At 41.9% G+C, this 8,326-nt stretch overlaps 1 long non-coding RNA gene across 1 annotated transcript; it reads left to right on the top strand.

Moving 5' to 3' along the window:
• The first annotated feature begins 966 nt into the window (after positions 1-966).
• LOC143347855 (uncharacterized) lies at positions 967-6,234 on the top strand. Its single transcript, XR_013080674.1, has 3 exons — positions 967-1,215; positions 5,468-5,551; positions 5,618-6,234. It is a non-coding gene; the product is annotated as an uncharacterized LOC143347855 (long non-coding RNA).
• Positions 6,235-8,326: the final 2,092 nt, after the last annotated feature.

Genomic DNA, 8,326 nt, shown 5'->3' on the forward strand with positions numbered 1-8,326 from the left:
ATAGGCACCTGCATAATTAGATTTTCGGTAAGGAATTTTTTTCTCGAAAGTGCGTAGGAATTCGGTGGTATGTGTAATGACCAAAATTGATTGGAATTGGCCCCCGCAACCGAAAATAATTTTTCCAGAACGATTTGAAATTTTTTTTTTTCGTCGAAAAATATAGGCACCTGCATAATTAGATTTTCGGTAAGGAATTTTTTTCTCGAAAATGCGCAGGATTTCGAGGGTATGTCTATTCACCAAAAATGATTCTAATGGACCCCCGCAATTGAAAATAATTTTTCCAGAGTGATTTGAAATTTTTTTTTTTTGGCGTAAGATTTCACACATTCACGAATTTTTTTCTCGAAAGTGGGTAGGATTTCGGGGGTATGTCTATTCACCAAAAATGCTTGCAATTGACCCCTGCAACTAAAAATAATTTTTCCAAGACGATTCGAAGGTCTTTTTTTTCACCGAAAAATTTCATCACCTACTCGAATTTTTTTCTCGAAACTGAGTAAGATTTCGAATATATGTCTATTCACTAAAAATGCTTCTAATTGACCTCCACACCCGAAAATAATTTTTCCAGAACGATTTGAAAATTTGAATTTAATTGTTAATAACTTTTTAACGAAGCCTCCATCAACAAATTGGTATTCTTGATTTTCGTCTTATTTTGGCCTCTAGAATCCCCCATTAAAATTTTTCCCAGGGGTGGCTGAACACCCTGTATATGAATCTTCTCAGTAACTTGCATATTCTTAATTTCAACGAATTTCCATTGATGCCTTCACGATCATTTTTTAGCAGGCACCACTCACTTAAGAACCCATTAATAACCTTACGAACACACAAGAAATTACATCAAAATTTCGTGTATCTTCGTTTGCTTTTATAACCTGAAACCGCTTCAAAACATCAAGGGGTCATTCTAATGTAAAACTCTCATTTTCCCAAACAGTTTCTATATCTCAAGTTCTGGTCGATCGATCGGCGTAAAATTGGAAAGATTTATGCAGAAAAATTCGAGAACCCAGCCCCAGCCCTGGCCATTGACGCAAAACGTGGAATTCTGCGCCCGGCTCGCACGTTTCCCCGCGAATGTACCGAAGTGAGATTGGGGCCCGAGAAGGAAGACAGAGGCGCTGCAGTGCAGGGAGAAAGGAACGAGGAGAAGAGATGCATTGCACGCGCGGATGGAAGGTGCGGACATACACCTGAGAGCAGGTGCGTCGCAAGGTCTCGGTCCTCTCCTCCTCCCTCGACTCTCTTTCTCGTGCCACCGTCGGACACGATCGTCTGATCCGAGGGACATAAAATTGATCGGGTCTGGTCAGTCGACGCCCCCTCCCCTACCCATCCTCATCCTCACTTCGTCCAGTCTGCCGCCCACCCCTTTTTTCTTCGGCTTTTCTCTGGCCAGTCGATCGGAAAATTAAACGTCGTCGGTGGTTGAATGGTCGATGGCTCCTTCCTCGACTTCAATGGACTCTCGTTTCCATTGTCTTCGTTGATGATCGTTAACCGTGGTTCCGTAGCGTGTTATTGGTTTTCGGGACCACCAGAAGTTTCGTATCGCTGTCACTCGTTGGTTCGATCGAATATTCGAGAAAATCCGCGTCAGTATTTTAGGGGAAACACCGTACAGACGTATGGATGTTGTTTGATAGACGAACACGGTAGGCTGCGGTTGTTTACGAGTCTGCTGGACGCGTGGGTTGCCTGTGAATATTCGTCGATACTTTTTCGAACGACCTTCGAGAGTTTACAGTCCGTGTAACTTATGCGGGCACTTAATTATACGTCTTCCTTTAAAAAATCCGTTTTCAACATTAACAATCGTAAGCAACTCGCAATAAGAGTGCTGATACGGCATTGGGAATTCTTGGAAACGCGCCGCGATTTGCATATCGCTCCCCGAGGAATACTTACCTCTGCATCTGCTCGATATTCCAATCAACCAGTTTCGATGCTTCTGGGGAAGAAACTTAAAGTTTTTGGAAATGAGATACAGAACAATCCCATCGCACCTAAACTAACCTAACCCAAACCTATTTATTCTGCACACAATTACACCTGGCTGACTAACAGTCTACACAAAATTTACTACTACCTAATACCTATAATAGTAAAAGAATATACATTCGTACAATTTATCTTCTGTTTCTGATACATATACATATACGTGTCCTGCAATATAGGTTAGAATTAACCTGAAACGATTTGCGTAAGAAAATCCTCGGTTACTACTAACAATTACTAAATGATGGACAATGTAAAAGTGTTAAAATGTCTTCGAATTATTATGTTAATGATTGGTAGCAGTTTAGTGCCTCTTTCTCGATTCACCGAAACTGTCCAAAGTCAGTTTGGACAGTCTCGTAGGAGTCGAGAGAGAAAGGCACACACTTCCCTTCTCGCTTTTGAACAACTAATATCCGACCTCCCGTCAACAGGTCTCCACTAGCTTCTGCTGACCGCTACTGACCACTCCTCTTACTTCTGACAACGTATAACGATTACGACTGGATACTGTTAGCCTCTCCAAGCCTCTGCTGGCCCCTACTGACCACCGCTTATATTTCTGACAACGTATAACGATTACTACTGACTTCTGTCTGCCTCCGCTGGATTCTGCTGACCACTACTGACCACTACTGACCACTCCTGATACTTCAGACAACGTATAACGATTACTACTTGTTACTGCTTGCCTCTGCTGACCACAGCTGACCACCCCTGATGCTTCCGACAACGTGTAACGATTACTACTTGTTACTGCTTGCCCCTGCTGGACTCTACTTGCCTCTGCATGCCTCTGCTGGCCTTCGTTGGCCTCTGCTGACCGCTGCTGACCACTGCTGACCACCGCTTATATTTCTGGCAACGTACAACGATTACTACTGACTACTGCAGGCCTCTGCTCACCTCTGCCAGCATCTCCCGACCTAAGCTGGCCTCTGCCAACATCTCCCGACGTCAGCTGACCATCGCTGACCACTGCTGACCGTTGCTGACAACTTGTGTCATGATGTAATATAATATAATATGTTTATATGTATCAAAGTTTTGTATAATGTAAATCTATGGCAATAAATGCTATAATTTCAAAGAATTCTATGTATTCTCATCATTTTTTACCCCTCTTTCCCTCTCCAAATTTCCCAAATTAGAAATGACGTCATTTCTAAGAATTCCTGAAAATTCTCGGATCCCTGAAACTTACCGGCGTCCCTGAAACTTCTCGGAATCCCTGAAATTTCCAAGAAGTTTCAGGCAGCGTCTAAAATTCCGGCCTGAATTTTTCGGCAAAAATTTAAAGAGCTATTACGTAATATTACGTAATATTACGTAACATTACGTAATAGCCCTTGAAAATTTTTCGCGGCCGGAATTTTTCGGCAAAAATTACGTAATATTACGTAATGTTACGTAATATTACGTATTAGCTCTTCAAAATTTCTCGCGGCCGGAATTTTTTGGCAAAAATTACGTAATGTTACGTAATATTACGTAACGGCTCTTTAAAATTTTTGCCGAAAAATTCAGGCCGGAATTTTTGCCGGTTCCTGAAGCTTCTTGGAAATTTCAGGGATTCCGAGAAGTTTCAGGGACGCCGGTAAGTTCCAGGGATTCGCAAAAATTCCTGGCGGCGGGAAATTTGAAATCTTTCCGGGGAACTTAGAAAATTTTAAAAGATTCGGAGTGTCTTATAACTAAGGGAATGATTTCAATAGGAAAAGAAGGGTAAAAATGATGAGAACACATAGAATTCTTTGAAATTATATCATTTATTGCCATAGATTTACATTATACAACACTTTAAACACTTAAACATATTATATTATATTATATCGCGTCACAATTTGTCAGCAACGGTCAGCAGTGGTCAGCGATGGTCAGCTGACATCGAGAGATGTTGGCAGAGGTCAGCAGAGGGTGGCAGTAGCCAGTAGTAATCGTTGTACGTTGCCAGAAATATAAACGGTGGTCAGCAGAGGCCAGCTTAGGCCAGGGGACGCTGGCAGAAGTTAACAGAGGAAGGCAGGAGTCGTAGTAATCGTTGTACGTTGCCAGAAATATAAGCGGTGGTCAGCAGAGGCAAGCAGAGATCACCAGGAGCGAATAGTAGCAAGTAGTAAGCGTTATATGTTGTCAGAAGCATCAGAGGTGGTCAGCAGCGGTCAGCAGAGACGAGCAGAGGCATGCAGTGGCAAGCAGAGATCAGCAGGGGCGAACAGTAGCATGTAGTAATTGTTATACGATGTCATAAGCATCAGGGGTGGTCAGCAGTATTCAGCAGAAACCTGCAAAGGCAAGCAGAGACTTGTAGGGGCATGCAGTAGTAAGTATTAATCGTTATAGATTATCAGAAATACCTGCAGTGGTCAGTAGCGTTCGGCAGAGGCCAGGAAAGTTCATCAGAGACAAGCACACGCTGACAGAGATCAGCAAAGACCAACGGAGGTTAGCAGAAGTCAGTAGTAATCGTTATAGGTTGACAGAAATATAAGCGGTGGTCAGCAGAGGCCAGCAGAGGCAAGCAGTAATCAGGAGCAGTCTGTAGCAGTCGCTGTATGGTGTGAAAAGTTGTCGGGAGTTCTGTACTTTTGTCAGCACTGGTCATCAGAGGTCATCAGAGGCAAATAGAAACCAGGAGTAATTTGCAGAGTTCAGTAATGAACTCTAGGAAAGGCAAGTAAAAATACCTGGGCAGTCGAGATTCCGAATCGTATGCCGTAGACGGGAGGTCGGATTTCAGTTGTTAAGAGCGAGAAGGCAAATGTGAGCCTTTCTCTCTCGACTCCCACGAGGCGGACGGAAATTACTTCGGGCAGCTTCGGAATAATCGAGAAAGAGGGCATGTGTCAGTTTGCCTTTGTCGACTTTCCGAAACTCCACGAGCTCACGCACGCGTGATCTTGCATGTATGAGTAGGGCACCGGGTGCTGAATCTGGCATCTCTGATCTGGAGTCTCTAAATCGCCTACCGTTTCCTGCGTCGAAGGAACAATTTATTTCCCCAGCTGCCACTATTAGTTCCACTAGACAGCTTTTAGCTTCTCGCGAAAGGTTCCAAAGGGCGTGGACGCGTCGTCAAGACGCAATACAAATGGCGGTTGCAGTTTCTGCATAGAACATAACGCTATCTACTATGTAACAACGTTAATGACAAGTTGTACTACATAGTTGGGGATCCTCGTATAACCAAATGTTTGGTGAAACTATGTACCATATTTGACAGTAAGAGTAGTTAACAAACTTCCAAATAGAACCTAATGCTGCCATGAACTTAATACCATCAAGTTTCTACAATATATTAAATGTAATGGTCTTCATAGTCTTCATAGAGGCTAAATCAAGAAATGAAGTCCTACACATGTTAATGTGGACATATCTGCCCACAACTCAAGCAATGTTAGAGTCTTACTGAACCCTTGATTACTATTTGTAAAATTAGCTAGAAACGCCTGAATAGGATCCCCCATGAACCACCTCCCATAAAGAAGAGATAAGCAAGTAGCCAGCCCAGAGAATAAACAAAAGAAACGTTCCATCGCGGGTAACTGTGTGGTTCACCAGGTGTGACAATAATTCACTACTTATCGGAATTTTTATTTCTATGCAGTGTGACCGACCAGGGCATACAGAGCCGAAAAGGGACGCTAAACCTTTGAATGACCAACGGTACGTGGGCGGCAGGATCTCGAGGGACGAATGGCGGAGCCGATGCTCTGTGTCTCGAACGACCGGGAATGATCGGCATCGAAACCAATCACGCAGATGATGACGCGGCTACTGGCAGCAGCTGCTTGCCAGCGTCGATGATCGTCGCCCTCAGGTTACAGGCGCGCCTCTCTCGTCTTCTGTCGCCGCGTGCTGGAATCTCGATTCTGAAGAATTCCTTGGTTCTTCTCGAGTACGCGCGAATCGGCGATTCTAACGTAACGACGCTTTCGTTTCATAATGGATCCGCACGGGCATTCTGGAACAATGTTTTTCACAACGACGACAACGGTGAAGGGATTTCTGCGCGATGATGTCAGGTGGGAATTAGATAAATGGGTGGCCAGCCGTTGAGAAACGAGATCCTCGTGTCTCGGAGAACTGATGCAGGACGTGTGAATGAAAGACAGAGCTAATTAGTAACGTCAGTCTGACGCATGTTAGAAGTAGAGGTCTGCCTCATGCACATAATGATTTCAATGTAATGTAGTAGGGTCATGTCATCGTTGGAAGGTTAAAGGATTTGGGAATAAGGCGACAGAGGATTTGAAGGATCGAGAATGATTAGAAATTGTGGAATGTGTTGCTGGTGCTTATGTATGCTACTGTTGGCAACTAGTTTTAATGTTCCCATCTTGTATTGGAAGGTTTTCCTTGTTCACTCATCTGGTCCTCTATTTCCAATTGTTTTATTCCGTTAATTTGCATTGCAAGATTATTGTCTAGGTCATGAAGCAACAATACTCGTATTCTTAACTGTTTTGGAGACTGTCAACCACCATCAGGACATTGTCCACATTGCAAATATTAATTAGGTGCTTCCTAGCTTGGTTCCTTATTTGGGCAACTATTTCTACCTTCTTTAGTTATTTAGTAAAGACTTCAGTCGAAATCATTTCCAGTTTAGTGCCTGATGTATAACACAAATAAGCCTTTTTCTTTCATAGCACGAGGTACATTGCTATGGAGTCTAATTATAAATAATAAAGAATAACAAGAAAAAGACGCGAGACGTAATATTTGTGCATATGTCTGTCATGTATCCATCGTGTAAGTATTCGATTATTCGAGCAGAATGGGGCCAATCGATAAAAACGAAGCTTCGATGCGTTGAACACAGTGAAATTTCTGAATCAATGTCATTTCTTCCCAGTGTATCGCTTGATTATCGACGTTCGAGTTAACAGCATGATTTAAGTAGCAATCACGATGGTAGGGAGAACCGATAATTCAGCAATAATAGTTTCTAGCGAATTATGGGCTTACTTTCATCGCGTGCTATTTTCTCGACACGCGTAAAAAAATGGAGAAAGCGGCGAATACAGGGGGAGCATGTAATTTGCACTCTGTGTTTCGGTGCATGGGTAATTTCGATTTAGAACCATTGCAAACAATTCGTGGGGTTTCCCGTCGCCATTTTATCTCGAGTGCGGACGCATTCTCACGTCTGACTTTATCTCGACATCTTCTACTGGCACCGCCGGCAGAAGTTATAATTTATAGGTTAGGATTCTCTTCTTAAACAGATTAGTAACTGTTTAGGAAGAATTCCATTTTTATTACACAATTCTGGCAAAGTATAAATTAAAATACAGGGTGTTCGACCACCCCTGGGAAAAATTTTAATGGGGGATTCTGGAGGCCAAAATAAGACGAAAATCAAGAATACTAATTTGTTGATTGAGGCTTCGTTAAAGTTCCACCCTTATTGAATTTTTTTCTCGAAAATACGCAAGATTTCGGGGGTATGTCTATTCACCAAAAATGATTGTAATTGACCCCCGCAACCGAAAATAATTTTTCCAAAACGATTTGAAATTTTTTTTTTCCGTCGAAAAATTCCATACCTTCTCGAATTTTTTTCTAGAAAGTGGGTAGGATTTCGGGGGTATGTCTATCCACCAAAAATGATTGTAATTGACCCCCGCAATTGAAAATAATTTTTTCAGAACGATTCGAAATTTTTTTTTTCGCCGAAAAATTTCACACCTTTTCGAATTTTTTTCTAGAAAATGGGTAGGATTTCGGGGGTATGTCTATCCACCAAAAATGATTGTAATTGACCCCCGCGACCGAAAATAATTTTTCCAAAACGATTTGAAATTTTTTTTTTCCGTCGAAAAATTCCATACCTTCTCGAATTTTTTTCTAGAAAGTGGGTAGGAATTCGGGGGTATGTCTATTCACCAAAAATGATTGTAATGGATCCCTGCAACCGAAAATAATTTTTTTCCAATGATTTGAAATTTTTTAATATCGACAAAAAATTGGTCCACTTACCGAATTTTTTTCTCGAAAGTGGATAGGAATTCGGGGGTACGTATAATGACAAAAAATGATTGTAATTGACCCCCGCAACTGAAAATAATTTTTCCAGAACGATTTGAAATGTTTGAATTTAATTGTTAATAACTATTTAACGAAGCCTCTATCAACAAATTGGTATTCTTGATTTTCGTCTTATTTTGGCCTCTGGAATCCCAGGGGTGGCCGAACACCCTGTATAATTATGGAATAAAAAGATTTTCTCAAAGTTTCATAGAATTACGAAATATACGAATAATAAAAGGGTCAAAAACGAAGCAAATGGAGGCTGAATACAACCTCGACC

Source organism: Colletes latitarsis, chromosome 11 (assembly GCF_051014445.1).
Source record: "Colletes latitarsis isolate SP2378_abdomen chromosome 11, iyColLati1, whole genome shotgun sequence".
Classification (NCBI taxonomy): domain Eukaryota; kingdom Metazoa; phylum Arthropoda; class Insecta; order Hymenoptera; family Colletidae; genus Colletes; species Colletes latitarsis.